Genomic DNA, 18,290 nt, shown 5'->3' with positions numbered 1-18,290 from the left:
CTGTGTCAAAGAGAGAAGTTCAAGTGCTTGCACAGACGACAGGGGAGACTGTGATGTTAATCTCCTAGATAGAATAAATTTTTCCAAATGGCTCAGGCCGGAAATCAAGCCAGTTATCACATGACAATATCGGAGGCACCCTGACATATTCTTCTGACTGAACCTGTTCTCACATTGAACGTATCTGAGTGTGTGGGTAACATGAGACCCTGGATTATTAACGTACCGAGAAGGATCTCATTCATGACCAGCCCTGTCTCTATATAATTACAGAAAATCAATTCCACCATGAGGAGGAAGAAGACCAGGACCAGGCATGCCCCAGGTAACTCTGATGAATCATGGGTTGTTATTTCAGTGGTTAAACTGAAGGATTGCATCTCGAGGAAAAAATAGATATGGCCGAACATATCTATTGCATCCATTCTTCAATTACAAAGTATCTCTTTTAACTTTGATGTATGTCTTCACCGTGTAACACGGTTACGTTCCTTTTATTGACCCCTCCATTTCAATAACCTGCAGTCAGTTGAACTTTGTGAACTAATCCTTCACAGGGATTCTCCGCATTCCCCTCTTCTCTTTTTGGTAAAACCAGAGTGAGAGGCATATCTGCCTCTAACTCTTTGGTGTTACCACATTGAGGATATATTATAGGAAAAGAACACCTCCTGTCACAGTAGTTAGAGAAAGAGACACTGAAGACACAAGATGTCTCCATTTTGAAGATGCCTTTTAACACCCGCGTTCACTTGGTCAGTGAAGGTAGTATCGACAACATTTACGTAAATGTGTTGAAGTCACCTTTAGGATTATCCATGCAGGCTGTGAGTCATGACTTCCACACTAGTTCAGGTTGTTGCTCAGAAGCTTAGTTCTGTGGCCACTGCCCTGAGCACCTTCCGTTCTCTATATCTACTGCCCCCACAGCACCACACTGCCGCCTGAAACAGGAGCAGAGTTGTTGCTGTCAAAAATTGGTGTGCCCCTTTTTTATGAGTGTAATTCCCAGCTGCCCATCAAAACGGTTAGGATGGTGGGAGGTCCACCTTTCTTGTCTTAATATTCAGATCTCCCCACCCTACCAGGTTCAGCAGGGAGCTGCCAGTGGTGGAAGTGCAGGACAACCCATGGGACTCAATGGATGAATGCTGTATGATTTCCTCAGCATTTCCTGGCCTGTCTGACCCCCACGGGAATTCTAGGAGGGCTGACATTCACTCTTTCCAAGATCTGGACATCTGTTCTCCTCTGGAAGCCGCTCGTGAGTCCTCCACTGTCCATGTGATAAAGCTCCAACTGGCCTCCCAAGTTGCCCCGCTATTTTTGGTATCCAACCTCTGGTTCCGCTGAGATGTGTCATCGCTGTGTAGAAGCCCGCTAGACATAGGGATCTGAGTCAGGCCCCAGGATAGACTTTTCACCATAGACATCAGGTGAGTCAGGGACCTACCGTTTGTTCCGCATCTCCGGCCATGCTTACGGCTCCTGACAGAAGTTAGGACATTGGAGTCAAGGCAGATATGACGAACTCACTCTCAGTTGAGCTGCATATGCAGAGGTGTCTGTCTTTGTTCCTGATTTCCTTTAAATGCCTCTCCTCATCTGCACTGCTCTCCTTTGTAGACCCGAAAAACATCCCTTGAATTTTTGTGCCTGTCCAAAGATGTTGTCAGCCTTACCTGTATCTTTGGATTTGTCATTTCCCTGCTTTCACTGCACCGATCCCCAGTGTCTGTATCCTCTGTGTTGTCTGTCTACACTGAGTCATCGTCGGAGTATTGCACGTCAACGCTTCTACCATCAGCCTCCTTGTATGTTTTCCTCGAAGCAAAGCTGAGCCTGGGCATCGCCCCTCCCCATGCATGGCTCATATGTCTGTGTAGCACAAAGGACTGTACACAATAGATTCCTTTTGCTGTGAGGGTTTGCAGATTCCATCCATCAGCCTGGTCTTTGTGTCTAAATTCCCTTAAACCCTCACACCTAGAGCATCTCATACTATACTATAAGGGAATGAGAGTTTGTTCCAGTAAGGTTTTAGAATGCATGTAAGCTGTTCCCCAGAATCTGTGGTAAAACAGATGTTTCACTCTGTACACAGACACTTGAGATGTGGCCCTATCACATTAGGGAGCTCATGCCCAATGGTATAGGAAAGAAAACCAAGGCACAATCCCAAGGTACTACCTGAGGCCTCCAGGAGGATTTCTCTCAGAGTATCCTGCTGCCCCACTAAGGGTAATTATGCCCATGCACTAGTTGTATTGGATACTTAATTTTAACGTACAAATGTTCTGTTTATGTGACTGGACCGGTCTGTATTTGTTTGTAGAAAATCATAATGATCTTTTGGAGGAAGCCCAAGACCGGATATGCCCCAGGTAACTCTGAAGAATCATGGGCTTTAATTCAATGGTGACATCTCGTGATCTCAGATCTAGGCAAATCTAGAAAGTGCTAAACGTACCTATTTTACCCATTCAGCCACCCACAAAATCTTCCGTTAGCAGTGTTCTCTGTTTCACTGTGGTACTTCTAGAGGCCCCTTTCTTAATCCCCCCCCAAAAGCAGGAACCTCTTGTCCATTGATGCAGGTATCCTAAGCAGTCACAGGGACACTTTGTATTGGATCCATCCAAAATGCCCATCTGTCGCTGCTGGTTTCGCATTATGATGATGGCAGGAATTCATGGCAAGGGAAGTGTTTAGGAAAACGAAAATTCATGTCTCAGTATTTAGACAAGTAGGCCTTGGACATACGAGCTTTCTAGGAATCTACAATGCTGCCAATCTGGGGTTGTCTTGGTGATTTCTGTAAATTTCAACAAAATGTATGCAAAAGTGTTGATGCCGGTTTTATTGTTTTCTGAGTGTGCTATGTGTTGTGACTGTTGTGCACAGGGCTGGTTCAGGCTCCTTCCCTTAAGCTCCCATTCTGTCCATGCTCTGAGCACCTCCTGCTCTCGCTCCCTCCCCGCCTCCGTGATCTCTCCCCAGTGCAGCCACACTCTGGCCCCAGATAGAGGCAGAATGGTTCATCTCCCTTGATGGGGACTTCCCATTGGTTTCCTGTGACCAGTCCCTCCTCCCTGCCACCAAAACCAGCTGGGACTCCGTGTTGACTCAACCTTCTCGTTGCATCTCCTGTCCTCCCTGTAACACCAGGTTCCCCAGGGAGCTGCCAGTAGCAGAAGAGAATGAAGTCCCACAGGACTCACTGGACGAATGTTGTTTGACTTCTTCAGTTGGCCATGACCTGCCAGACACCTGGAGGCCGTATACAAGTGCCTCATCCATATTTGATACTCTGGAAACTTTCTTGGGTCTGGATGTAGATGGTAAGTACTCCCACGTGAGGGGCACAAGGTTCCTGGGGCGGGGGCTCCAAGGAAGCCTGTCTTCTCTGTATCCAACCACCTAAATAGGCTGAGACATGCACCCGTGGCAACAGGCCCTGTAGACTCAAACTGGTTTGAACTTTGCCCTTGGAGTTAATTTTGAAAACACTGGGACACCTGGGTGTTTCAGTTGGTTATGCATCCAGCTCTTGATGTCCACTCAGATCTTCATCTCAGGGTTGTGAGTTCAAGCCCCAGGTTAAGCTCCACACTGGTTGTGGAGCCTACTTCAAAAAAAAAAAAGTGTGTTTTGAATCAGACAAATTTCCTTTCCTTCTGTCTCAGACTACCCTCTGTCACCCGGCCCCCTCACAAGTGCAGGCTGTTGGTACCAAGTCAGGTTGGAGAGGAGAAATGGAGGGAAAAGGGCAAAAACTCAGCCACCACTATCTCACCTGGAGACATCTGGGTCACAGACCTCTTTTTATTTCTTGCAAGAAGAATTCTGTGCTACCCATGAAATTCTGTTGCCAGTTCTATTTCCTGTGTGCTTCCTGCAAAGTCTCTGGCTCTCCACACAGGTTTCCAGTCAGCTCCATATTTGTAGCATCGGAAATCAGCATTTGTTGCTGATTTTAAAGTTTTTGCTCCTGGGGTGCCTACGTTCCTCTGGAGCATATAGATCGAAAATCCTCAGCCTCGAATCCTGTCTGTACACCATGGTTTCAGTGAAGCCAGAGCCCTAGCCCCGGTTTTCCATCCTCCACGGATGGCGTGCTTTTTACCCTTCCTGCAGCGTCAGTGACTTTTCCCCCATGTGGATATGTTTTCAGTCAAGTGTCTGCTCAGTGGCATAATGTCCTATCAATGATCAATGGCCCGTGCACCTGACGTGGGCGTGGCCTCATTCAGGAGCAAAGCAGAGTTGTTCCCCTCTCCAGATTCTTCAGAAAATGCTGCCTGCTGAGCCAGACCCCCTTGGGGCCACACTCTCACAGGAGTGCAGGCTAAAACCCAATTTCCCTTTCTTCCCACTCAGGGTATTTTTCGGCCTTCCCTTCTGGGAGAAGCATTGGCATCGTTAGGAGTCTTTCTTTGCTCATCAAATCACTTTGAAGGAGCAGCAAGGAGTATAAGATGTTCCTTGCCGTGTCAATGTTGTATAGTGAAATTGGCCGTGAAACGATTTGTCCCTCACCTTATTTGGTCAGTAACAGCTTTTCCACACTAGGACCACTTTCTCCCCTGTTTCCTATCCCTCTCCGAGGGGTAAGGAAGCCAAGGCTTCCTAGGGGTTACAGCAATTCAGGAAGCAGAAATGAAACACAGAGTTATTTACTCTTGTGCTCTACCATGCCCCTCCCCGTGCCCACTCAGCAGCACCTCTATTTCTCTGGAAGCATCGGGTCCTCACAGGGACACTCTCGAGTCCATGTGGCATCTCCTGTGACAGCTGAGGGTGCTGAGCCTCAGCAAGGTCACGTCACTTGCTCAAGACTTCTGGCCAGTGGGTAGTGGGACATCAGACTCACCAGATCAGGCTGTCCATTGATCTCAACTCAGTCCTGTCAGGGTGTAGGTGGGGATGGAGCTCACACTTTCATCTCTGCTTTTGTACCAAATTATTTGAAACAGTTGTGAATGTAAACAAAAATGTTGCAAGACTGCCCCAAAGACCCCTGTGACTCAGCCATGCATCTGCCAACCCCTACCCTGTGTGTCACTCTGTGGTGTAAGCAGAACCAGCGGCTCGTCCAGCCCCTCTGCGAGATCAAGGTCTCAAAGAGGCTCTCCATCCCAAAGCAATCAGGGCTGAGTGGTCCCCAGGCTTTTCTGTTTTCACCAGGGGTCCCATGGAGGCTCCTCACTTGGCTGCCTGTCACCCTTGTAAGGCTGCACATTCCCTCAGAGATGCTGACGGCCAAGTGTGGGTTCCCATGGGCAGTGGGATGAGAAAGGTTCAGACACATGTCTCAGAAGGCAGGTGTGTGTGATACGGCCTTCCATTCACCCTGGACCATGGGGGCAACGTTCAGCCACGTGGATGGGCTGAGATGAGTGAATGCAGCGTCTATATTATACACGGCCCGTCCAGGGTAGGGGTTCTGACGGCAGCGTGTGATCAGTGTGCATAGGCTGTGATTCCAGCAACAGGGCCGCAGGAGGGCTACTCAGGCCCATCCTGCCTGCACAGGGAGAACCCTTGTAGAAACAGGCCAATCTCATGGAATTGCCAACCTTAGCTTTCATCCAGGGCTTTTCCCCACTAGGCAAACTAAAAATAGTGGACGGTCCTTCAGAGTTTGATAAAATATTTTCCCTTTCTTCTGCATGTGCAAAGCACATTGTTTGAGTAGATTAAATGAACCCTGGTAGTTGAGAAAAGAGCCATAAAAGAACGTGAGGAAATTAGGAGTCATAACTTTAAGCACACTTAGACCTTCATTCAAGATAACATTTGAGAATGGGGAACCTGGTTTTGACAACTCCTTCTCCAACCAGATTTGCTAATTGCAGACGATTTAGCCTTTCCCCCAGTAGGAAGTATCATAAAGTCATATGACATGTCCTAAATTGTGCTTAACAATGACTGGTGACAGTGTGCCTCGAGGAATGATGGAAGGCCTACCCATCTGAGAGACGTGCTTGGGGCAGAAGCCCTGGGAGCTGGGGAGGCACCTGGTGTGGCGTGGGGAGAAGTGATTCTGGAGGACAGAGAGGGACCAGAGGACCAAGCGACCCCAGAGGCAGGGTGAGGTGTGGAGAGTATGTGCAGCAGAGAGGAGACTGAGCGTTCCCCAGCACGGTGGGCGTTTGGGAGGACAGGACTTGGGGGCGTTGCTAGCGCAGGCAGGAAAGAGCAGATAGAAGGAGGTGGGAGAACCACGGTGAGAGGAGATACAGGGCGTTGCCAGGGAGGCTAAACAGTCACAGACTCATGGAATCGTTTGTAGTGACAGATGAAAAGACTAGGGAGAATGAGATGCACACAAGGGACCAGGAATCATGGCAGGGAGCCGCCAGGCCCCGCTGAGGCTGACCTGCTCTGGCGAGAGGCTGTGGCACGTCTCTGGTTAGCCCCCTTTCTGAGAACACGGACTCCCTTCACAGTAGCAATCTGAGCGGGTTTGATTACGGAGTGCGGTCCACACCTCACTGAGGGGTGTGTGATGCGAGGACTGGGTGCTGTATGCCCTCCCTGAAGACCCACAAGTCTGATCCTGTAGTACTTCTGGCCTGGAAGTTTCCAAAGGGACTCAGACCGCTGCTACGTTACTCAGAGCTGTTAGCCCCTCCTCCAATGGCAATAGAATATATCGCATACAGATGTGTGGGTGGGGGGAAAGCAATCAGATATTGCAGATAAGAAACCTCAAAAGGCTCCAGAGCTGTGAAATGTTCCCATAACTTGGTCCGTGGTCCCGTCTCTAGTGGTACCTAAAGCATCTAGAGGTACCCTTCGCAACTCCCTTCTCTAGTGGTACCTGAAGCCTGGAGGTCGAACTTGTTTCCCTGTTCGTTTTCTTGAGGGGGAAACAACCGACAACTCCTTCTCCACATGCCCTGAGGCCTCTCTAGGATCTTCTCCCTAGGCTGTAGGACCAAGGTTACTACTAACTGAATGATAGGCATGAACTCATGTGCCCATCCAAAGGCCCGGTGGCGTCAAGGGGGTATTTTCACCTCAGGGACTTTGCTGGCTTGGAACTTGCCATCCCAGCATCCCCAGGCTGGGACATAATGGTGACATCTCCTTCATACATATCATGTGTGCCTTTGTGCTTGCTCACAGTGTGGTCTTAAAGGCAGACGGGGACGTCAGACATGGGTGGTCTGGGAGTGCTCAGCTAAGGAGCCCGGGGATTGAGCCCATTGAGATCTCTTCTTGCTTCAGCTCCGATGCAGGCTCCCTGTCACCAAGGGCCATCAAGCGGAAACTGGACTTTCCAAAGGGCAGAGGTGCAGACTTCAGGAGCACGGACACAGCCAAGCACCCAGGTGGCCAATATTCTGCCACTGCAGTTGGACCAGCAGTTGGATTGTGGTGACAACAGAGCCAGGCTCGGCCTCTCCTGCACCCTCGGGAGCCTGGACGCCGAGTTGGGTCCTGGGAACCAATGGCCGCCCTTCCAAGGTGAGTGGGGACAGGAGTAGGCCGTTCTGGTCCCCGCATTGGTCATCACCGGCTCATGGCTGGAGGCCGCAGTGGGGTGAGGTCGAACCCCACGATGCTCCAATACAGCGAGGTGAGCAAGAGCCTGTGTTTAGTGGCAGCTGTGTCCCAGGGCCTGGGCTTGCGACTTCCTGGCTGTTTAACTTAGTCATCTTCTTACGTATTGTCCCCTCGGTCCCCTCATCAGAACCTGTGCAGATGGTATCTCCGTTCCATCAATGCTGGGAGCATGAAACCACATCGTTTCTAGGGGGGCTGATTCAACAACAATTGCTTGATAACATCTGTGAATTTGTCATGTCTAATTTTGGGGTCTCTGTGGTGCTTGCACACTTGGAAAATGGTGTCAGGGCATGATTCATGGGGCTGGAGCGGTTCCTACTGGCCCCACTTCCACGGACCCCATCTCCCCTGGCTTTCTCAGGAAGGCTCCTGTGCCCGGTTTTCTCTCCGTCAGCATCTCCAAGCCCATCTTCCCTATTTGGCGCTCACATTCACAATAGAAATACTGGTCTCCGGCTTATTTCTGTTTTTTCCCTTTTCTAAACAAATAAGGGGCCACTTTCTTACATAAAGTGCACACGTCACTCTCTCCTCTGATCCTCCGTCTAGTTCGTCATCTCCCCTCATCTCTGGGGCCTCGTTCCCAGCTTCCTGCTCATCAGAATCCGCCTCTGCTCGGATTTCCTGACGTCTGAGCTTTTCCACCCTCCCCTGGGTCGTGTCTTCCTTACCCTCCCGCACTCAGTGTCCCTTCCTGGAGCCTGGGGTGGCCCGGGACTCCTCTGTCAGGCGCCGAACTACCTGAGAAATGGGGAGGCGCCGTTCCCACGTGGCGGAGACATTAGCAGCAGCTCGGTGGCACCAGGGAGAGGCCCCCGAGAAAGAGCTCAGTGAGTTTTCGGGGATGCACAGCCCCAACAATGGCCTTTGAACGGGACCTACTTACCGTCTTCCCCCTTGAGCCTCTCTGTCACTTCTCCTTGTCGCCCACGGTCCGGGTCCCGACTCACCTTGCTGGCTCAGTCCCTCTCTCGGTGACTCACCTTCCACGGAGGCCTGAGCAGGAAACCAGGCTCCATGCGAGATTCTTTGTCCTTTCCGGCGATTATAACAGAAATGCCACAGACAGGCTGAGTTGTCAACAGCAGAAATCAATAGCTCACAGTTCTGCAGGCGCGGTAGATCCACAATCCACCTAGGTGCATATTCGGTGCTGTTGACACTGCCTTCCTGGTTCAGAGGTGGCCACCTTCTTGCTCTGTCCTCACAGGGCGGAGGGGACAGAGAGCTCTGTGGGGCCTTTTTGTAGGGCATGAGTCCCGTTTATGGGATGATCTGTCTCCCAAAGTCTCACCCCACAACACCATCCCATTACAATCACATCACATAGGTTTCAACTCATGAAATGGGGGTGAATACAAACTATCTCTCTGTGGCAGGTGGTTTTACTCTCTTTTGTTCCCACCTGCTCCCCCTGAAATCCATCCATGGTGTTGAACAGGTCACCTGTTTCTCACCACTGCTTTTCTCATTCTTCTTGAATTTGTGTATTTTTTCCACTTTCAGCTGACCAGGAAGGGGGTTAGAATGTCATGTTCCATGTCCCCCAACCTCTATTTAATCATTTTCTCCATTAGATACATACGTACATACAGACACACACCTTTATATCTTTAGTCACATACATGACATATATTATACCCGGTGTTCCTATAGGAAATGTACCACACGTTGGGGCGTGCTGTGTAAATTCCCCAGCTTTCTCTTCCCTGGTTGCTCCCCAAAGGCTTCCTTTCAACTTGGTCTTTGGATGGTCTCTATAATCTCTTCCCTCCAATTGTACAGCCTCGTTCCAGCATGATTTCCTTGCCTTTGTCTTCTCTTCCCCGGAACTACTTCTCTTTACCAATTCTGTTTCGCTCGATTTCACTTTTGTCGATTGTGAGCACGTTGGCCTCGTGGCACTCTTATCCTTACAGACTAGTGTGAGAGAGAAGAAGAAAACAGGAAATAATCAAAGTCTGTCCACTGGCTTCTCCTTTCTTCTGTCCTGTCGGATGGCCTTTCTCATTCTGCCCACCGTCCTTCTTTGGCATCAGTGCAGGTGGAGGCTCAGAAAGATCATGAATAACAGCGCATCCTGTTAATGTGCTTTTCTTTTCAGAGCTGGGTTTGGAAGCTTCCATCTGCATGAAGAACCCTCCCATGCCGGACGGTGATACTACAGAGGGATCGAAGGACAGCCAGTGTGCGTGTCAAGTCTTTAGCCCAATGAAAGCCCTCGGTGCCATGAAACGGAAGATTATCAAGAGAAAAGTGCAGTTTCGCAAGTGGAGGCTCGCATGCATATTCCGTGGCCTTCACGCTAGGGCAGAGAGGTAATCACACATTTGTAGCTCTGGGGCATGGATTCCTATTGCTCTCCTTCTGATTCTACCTCCACCCACCCCCAAACACACACACTGTTCTCTTCCTCGATTGGACACTCTCACAGCTGGTGCCACCTCTGTTTCCCACGGGGCTGCCTCCTCGCCTTTGAGCCCCCTTCATCAGAAACCAGTGGCCCAAAGGCCCTTCCATCTCCATCACCTGGTTGCAGCTGGCCGTCCTCAGCCGAGCGGCATCATTGACACAGGTCGCCGCGCAAGTGGGACTTTGCGGGAAATCGCATAATTCCTTGGCCTCTGCCTTCCTTCCCTGCTTCCCCAACTCCAAGGCCCTGTTCTCCCAGGAGCATTGTCTTAATGAGTGCCTTGCACAAGGATTCTCCTCGGGGGTCTATCGGGAAATCTGACCTAGGAGGACAAATAACCCTCAACTTCTCCATGTGAATAAGAAGTGTTAAAGCTGAGGAGAAAGAGCCCCCCTTACAAAGTCTAAATGAGAACCCAAGTCACAGCTGGGAGTGCCACACTGGACCCGCTGGAGTCAGGTTTCTCCTCAGCCCCTCTAATATAGGATACAGGAGAATTACATATTGCATAAAAAGCCACTGTCCAAAACCTAATCCCTTCCCTGATCAAAGGTGAAGGAATTGAGTGCTTTCTTTCCTCCTACGACAATGCAAACGACAGTTCCCTGGTCACTGAGTGGATTGCACAGCCCCTGACAGGTTCAGTGCAGACTGAAAGACAATATTTTATTCCAAATTTGTCCTTTTCCACCATCTCAGTAAAGAAGCTTAGGTCTCACTCCCCTATTAATCCATTTGCAGGCCCTTCTTCACACTAGTGAACACTGAGAGGCTCTTTCCTTCGGAAAAGTTTGGAAAAGAAGGGATGAGGCCCTAGAGAGCTCAAACTAATGCTTTCTCATTTTCACTTCCGCGTTTGCGAGTCTAGGTAACGAGCATATTCCTAGAAATGCCCTGAGGTCTATCCTGCTGAGATTACCTTCCGAGGATGTGGGTGTCGCTGAGTGAAAATGACTAGGGCCATGGTTACACCCCTGCTCTCTTTTTGTGGATTCGCCCTTGAGTTTCTCATTCTTGGGTTCTTCCCTCAGCCCCTCTGGCCTTGTTCCTGTCCAGCCAAGTGACCAACAGTGTCTCCTGCCGACCCACGACTCCAGATCAGAGGCTTTGCTCTCCCTTCACCCACATGTTTGCACAGGGCCTGAGCCTGAGTTCCAGTCCAGGGGTTTCAGTCACAGGTCACATGGCTTTAGGGGGTCCTTAGTCCTTGGACCACGGCTCCTCATCTGCACATGGCAGAAAGGAACTTGGAGATATTCAGAGGCCCCTATTGGCTCTCACAGTCTGGGACTCATTCCGTAGCCTGGACTTCTTCTCAGGAGACCGGGACAAGGGTGAGAAGGGGGTGTGTTTGTCTGCCAAGGGTCTCCTCCTTCCTACAGCACTCTGTGTTTGAACGTATGTGTGGGTGCTAGGTGCATCCCTCCCTGGGAGGCGTGAGAAAGCCATCACTTGGCTTCTGATGAAGGGGGCTCAAGAGTGAAGTGGCTGCTGAGGGAGAGGTACTTGGGATCTGGCAAAAGCTCACAGCAGCCTTGAGCTGTGATATCACCAGGCTCCCGCTGGGGGAGCACAGGGGTCCCTGGATCCTGCAACACAGGCTGCCTGTCAGTTTGGTGAGGTATTGCTTCTGACCTGTGGCTCTCACTCTCCCGCTCAGCCTACCTGCGGCTCCCCCTTCAGCTTCTTCTCTGGACAAGGGTTCAAGTTGCACCTGGCCTCTGTCACCATGTAGCCACCCCTCCAGGCTCAGCTATCAGCAGGATCTGAGCAAGACTCACAGTTGAGTTCTCTCTCTCTTCCTCTCTCAGATACCAAGTACTTCAGAAATGAAGAAAAGAGATTCTTCACTTGAATGGAACCCCATTATAAAACCCCATCATAAAACCCCATATTTTCCACTTGATGAAGTAAATCTAGAGCAGCACATCAAGTTAAAGGCCAAACAGAGCACAGGAGGGATCCTTTGCTGAGAATCAACAGCACGATCACAAGCCATTCTGTATGACGTTGGCTACAAAAGACCGCTTTGAGGAGAGAAGTTCTAGCCCTTCAGCTGCAGTTGCGATCGATAGCGAAGGAGACCAATGCCTGAGTAGATCACACACAGTTTTGAGAGACCATAAGTCTCGCTGCTCTAAATTTCATCCTACAGAGAATCAGAGTCAGGAGCACCATGGAAAAAAACCACATGTCAGACTGGACACTCTGGGCCACCAGATGGGCTGCGCTATGAGGAGCCAGCGTGAACGATGCAGTGTTCTTGCTGGAGAGCTTTAGCTTGAATTTGAGCACGAGGTAGTTATCAGACAAGTTCAGAATGTAGACCACTGAACAAGATGACCGGCCTGTGTCTTCAAACAATCAATGTCACCACAAATAAGAAACAACCAAAAGGAGAAGAGATATTTTGGGTTTCAAAGGAGTAAAAAGAACGTGTGACTGTATTTATTTAGTCCTTTTGAACGCAAAACATCTCCTCACCTTTAGGTGGCTGTCTGTGGTGATGGTGACATTCCCTTGTTTGTAGGGGACAGGCCAAAAGTCCAGCTTAATGGCCTACATCCTGAAGTTGTCTGATCATGTCCTCCTGATTAAATTCAGCCTAACCCTTTGGCCAGGACACTGCATAGTTCCCGCTGTGTGTGTCCTAGCTCAGCCTACCCCGAGAGCACGAGTGTCCCGTGGGCCCACCACCATTCTTGTGATAGCAGCACTGCTTACTTTGCTAGGGAAGGGCCTATCAGATCTGTGCAGAGCGAGACACCTGATTTTCTTTATAAAATTAGTGATTTGGTAAGTGATACTCTGAGAATGTATGCAGACCCTCTTCTCTACAGTCTTTCTCTAAAACGTCGCCATCCTTTAAGGATCCTGACGGTGTGTCCTAACCCTGTGTGTGTTTGTACATTGGAAGAATTCTAACCGTGCCGTTCCTATACAACGCGTATTTGCTGGCAATGTGATGTGGAAAAGAACATTCCCTCCCTGTTCATTATCATTAAAGTTTTTGTTTTGACAATCCCATGGACTCATGATTTTTTTACATTGGATGCTCTAATCTGTTCCTATCGTGGTGATTTGGTGGATCTGGATACACAGTAATGGAAATATTCTTGGTTCTCTTCGTCATATTTAATGCTGAGTCTCCGTCTCTTTTCGGCTAAACGTACCCTACGGGGAACTAATTTTGGCTGTGTTTGTCTCTCTGTGGTACGGGGTTTCTTTCCTGTGTGTGCACCTATGTGTGTCTATATGTGAGTCTGGGGTTTAGGAAGGTTGTGTAGGTAGGGCTGAGCCCTGCACCCAAAGGTTTTGGACATGTCTGGTTCCTTATTAGCTTCTGAAACTTTTCACATTCAGTCTCTAAGTTTTAAGTGATCTCTTAACCTCAAACCGTTGACATTATTCTATTTTCTCTTTCCTTCTGTCTTCACCTGCCTCTTCTTATGCTCTTGTTTTCACTGGGTGGAAACCAGCCAAACAGATGCCATTTACATCCTATTTTTCCCACACGCTCCACCCCCAGATTTTGGTTTTAGATCCACAGTTAAGTAGCTTCAACAGTGATCAGCTGTTTGAAAGTCGAAATTTCCTCAGTCATCTCTCGTCAGGTGAAGTTCACCTTCGAAGGTCTCCTAGGGATGGAATCAGGACTCCTTGGGGGTTGCGTATCGGACACTGTTTCTCCTGCCTGTGTACATGGACATCTAGCTGATTAGAAAGTACTGGCACAATGAGTTTTGACTGAGCTTTAAAAATAGAGTGCTTTCTCAGGGAAATTCAAGTCAAAACCACAGTGAGATACCACCTCACAGCAGTCAGAATGGCTAAAATGGCCAACTCAGGAAACAACAGATGTTGGCAAGAAGAGGGAGAGAGGGGAACCCTCTCACACTGTTGGTGGGAATGCAAACTGGGGCAGCCACTCTGGGAAACACTTTGACGTTTCCTCCAGCAGTGAAACATAGGAATGCCTGGGTGGCTCAGTTGGTCAAGCATCTGCTTTTTGCTCAGGTCATGATCCTTGGGTCCCGAGGTGAAGCCCCCCATCAGGTTCCCTGCTCAGCAGGAAGCCTGCTGTACCTTGCGCCTGCCATCCCCTCTGCTTGTGCACCCGTGCTCTCTGTCTGGCAAGTAAATAAATAAAATATTTTAAAAAATTAAAAAGTTAAAAATAGAGCTACCTATTAAGCTGCAATTTATTTATTTAAAAAAAAAGGTATTTATCCAAAGGATACAAACATGGTGTTTTTTTTAATTTTTTTATTGTTATGTTAATCACCTTATATTACATCATTAGTTTTTGATGCAGTGTTCCATGATTCATTGTTTATTCACAACACCCAGTGCTCCATGCAGAACGTGCCCTCCTCAATACCCATCACCAGGCTAACCCATCCCCCTACCCCCCTCCCCTCTAGAACCCTCAGTTTCTTTTTCAGAGTCCATCATCTCTCATGGTTCGTCTCCCCCTCTGCCATACTCACCTTTTCTTCCAAACATGGTGTTTTGAAGGGGCACCTGCACCCCAATGTTCATAGGAACAATGTCCACAACAAACTATGGATAGAGTTGCGATGTCCATCGACAGGTGAATGGATAAACAATATGTGGCGTATATACGTACAATGGAATATTACTCAGCCACCAAAAAATGAAATTTTGCCATTTGCGACGACATGGTTGGAACTAGAGGGTATTATACTAAGTGAAATAAGTCAGCCAGAAAAAGACAAAATACCATATGATTTCACTCATAGATGGAATTTAAGAAACAAAACAGAGGAATATAGGGAAAGACAAGGAAAAATAAAAGAGGAAAACAAGAGAGGGAGACAAAGCATAAGAGACTCAACTATAGAATAGAAACTGAGGGTTGCAGGAGGGGAGGTGGGTAGGGGATGGCGTAAACTGGGTGATGGGCATTAAGGAGGGCATTCGATGTCATGAACCCTGGGTGTTATGTGCAACTGACAAATCACGGAATTCTTTTGTAAATTATTTCTTTATTTGAGAAAGAGAGCATGAGAGAGTGAGAACACAAGCAGGTGAGGGGGTAGAGGGAGAGGGAGAAGCAGACTCTTTGTGGAGCAGGGAGCCGGATATGAGCCTTGATCCCAGGATGACCTGAGCCCAAGGCAGACTGACTGAGCCACCCAGGTGCCCTGAATCACTGAATTCTACCTCTGAAACTAATAATACAGTATATGGTAATTAAATGGAATTTAAATACAAAATTTTAAAAGAAAAATATATATATTGCCTTGTTTTGTATGTTTGATTGGGATATAGAATGTAAACTGTTTTTCTTTCCAGTGGATATAAATTGGGGTTTTTTGGTGGTTGGCGGGGGGCAAGTCTGTAGCTTCAGAGGAGATTTCTTCTTTTTCTTTAAAATCTATTAGTTCTGGGGTGCCTGGGTGGCTCAGTTGGTTAAGCAACTGCCTTCAGCTCAGGTCATGATCCTGGAGTCCCGGGTTCGAGTCCCGCATCGGGCTCCCTGCTCAGTAGGGAGTCTGCTTCTCCCTCTGACCCTCGTCCCTCTCATGCTCTCTCTCTCTCATTCTCTCTCTGTCAAATAAATCAATAAAATCTTAAAAAATATCTTTAAAAAACAATAAAATAAATAAAATAATATCTATTAGTTCTATGAGGATAGGTCTTATTGTTGACTCCTTTGTTTCCGTCTCCTGCAGGCATCCAGGACTTTCTCTCTGATCCTGTCTCACTATCTTCTGTTCATTTTCTGTTCTCTTGGCTGCTTTCTTTTCAGTATTCAAAGTCCACTCTAATTTTGCACGAATGTTGCCCTTATGAATCTTGTGGATCAGCCTCTTTCCCGAGAAATTTTCTTCAATTTTTTCCCAGTTTTGACAATTCTCGTTTCCCATTTCTTGTTTCTTGCCCACTTCTCTTTGGAGTCGTGTGTTTAAGGGAACTTTTACCTTTTCACGGCTACAAATGCTTGTTCGCACATTTCATTCAGGTCGGGGTGTCATTTTAACCATTTTAGTTTTCCTATGTTTTGTGATTGATTTCAGGGGGGATCTTTACTGAGCTGAAATGTTTGACTCTCTATTTCTGCTTGTTTGTTTTCTTCTGTCACCTTGGAACACCGGTCTGCTCTATCATTTTCCCTTTAACACACCTGGGTTTGCTGGAATGAGAAACAAAAGTTCCATGTAGGAAGGAATGAGTGCTCTGAGTAGCTTTGTGGATTCCTGAGGTCTGGATCCCTCTCTTTGGTGTAATTGTTCTAATAGATGTAAATAGCTGGGGATGGGGCCATTTGTCTTCTGCTCCGGGATCCTGCTTGCTTCCAGTATGTCCTTTCATTTCTACCAGTGGCTTCATTGTCTTTACCACAAGCCTCCAAAGGACACTACTTTCATCCAGGTCTGGCCCTCCCCCGAGGGCCACCTCTGTCCTGCACACCATGCAGCCCCTTCCTTCGGATCCAAGTAGCCGAAGCTGGAGTCAGCAGGTCTCGGGCACCCTCTGAGCTCTTCCCACTCTCTTTCTGCCATCATTCACCTGTGTTCCCCGCTGAGAAGCCCTCCCTGAAGTCCTCTCCTCTAAGTGCCTGCCTGGTCTGTGCTGACTGCCCTGCTGTCTCTGGCTCCCAGACCCGGCTAAGTACTAACCATCTGGAGTCCACACTTCTCTCTGGCCCCTGGCTGTTCGGGGACAGGGTTATGAGCTGTGTTACTGACTCTCTAGGTTAATCCCTAACCCTTTAAAGTCATGTGTTGAGAGATTCAGCTGCCATTATTCTCAGTGGACTGGTACTCTTTATCTCTCTTTTCTAGATGCAGACTGTCAGTAGCACACACACGTAGACAGAATTGTAGAACAGAACATCCCCGTCCTCATCAGCCAGGTTCAACAGTTATCAAATTAGGGCTGACCTTGTTTTAATACAATCCCATCCACTTACTTTGTCCTGTATTATTATTTTTTTAAAGGTTGGGGTTTCTTTCTTTTTTTTTTTCTAAGATTTTATTTATTCATTTGAGACACAGAGATAGAGAGAGAGAGAAAGCATGAGCAGGGAGAGAGGCAGAGGGAGACGCAGGCTCCTCGCTGAGCCAGGAACCCGATGTGGGGCTCGATCCCGTGACTCTGGGATCATGACCTGAGCCGAAGGCAGACGCTTAACCATCTGAGCCACCCAGGCGCCCCTGTCCTTTATTATTTAAAGCAAATCGCAGACACCATATTTCATTTGCAGTTGTATCTGTATGTTTCCCTAAATGAGAACCCTTTTAAAGTATTATCATCATAACCTTGTAAATATTCATAAATTAATTTAAAATATGTAATGTAAAATACATAGTGTTCAAATTTCCCATTGTTGTTTTTAAGTTGTTTTCTCTGTATCAGGATCCAAATAAAATGCACACGCTCCCATGAGTAGGACCTGTATTCAAGCCTCCTAGCAATGTGTAGATTTCTTCTCAGTTTCTCCCTTTCCTTCCTCCTCCCTCGTTCCCTCCCCCTCCCTCTGGCTCTCACTCTCTGCTTCGCCCTCTCCAGCTCTTGTTCTCTCCTTTTTTGTTAATCATTTTTGAAAATACTGAGGTGTTTGTGCGGGAGCATGGCCACGGAATGCATTATAGCCAGATATACTTTAACACAGTCCATCATACTTCCTCTTACTTCGTGGTGGAATCTCCACTGTTCGTGGAGAACAGTGCTATTACAAAGAAAAGGCAAGCCACACATGGAATTTAACATTTTCTGGCAGGAACGTTGAAAAGTAAAAAGTATAAGCGCACAACAATCCAAAATAATCTTGCATCTTGCCGCTTAATGCTTCACATTAAGGGAAACCGAAATCTGCCAGAGTAATAAAGATGCGATTAATAGAAAAATCGTCTGTATTTCTTCAGGTTTTAAGTTTACATTTAAGGGAGCTGTAAATGAAATATAATTAAAATGCATTTCTAAGGAAAGAGGTCCTGCTAACTGCATTCCAAATATTATCGGAACGACTGCTCTGTCGGACCTGGCAGATGTAGAAACTGATCAGTTTCAGGTTTGAATTGTTGGCAAGACTTCCTCTCAAGTGCTGTGTGCGCTTCCATCAGAAAGCACCTCAGGTCCCCTTATGTTCAAGGCCCATCCATCCGTTGATTCTGTGGAGCAAAATGATGATCCTTCATCATCATGGTTTGGATCCTAGAAGCCTTGTATGAACACCTGCAGGAAAAGAAATTTCCCCCCAATACTATATACCTGGCGGTACATTTTGTAAGGAAAACTCTGGTCCCCTAGCATCTCTAACGGGAACCTG

Source organism: Eumetopias jubatus, unplaced genomic scaffold (genome assembly GCF_037043125.1).
Source record: "Eumetopias jubatus isolate StellerSeaLion01/CBP00866 unplaced genomic scaffold, mEumJub1_p1.0 scaffold_32, whole genome shotgun sequence".
NCBI classification, from domain to species: domain Eukaryota; kingdom Metazoa; phylum Chordata; class Mammalia; order Carnivora; family Otariidae; genus Eumetopias; species Eumetopias jubatus.
This window is presented reverse-complemented; position numbering follows the sequence as displayed.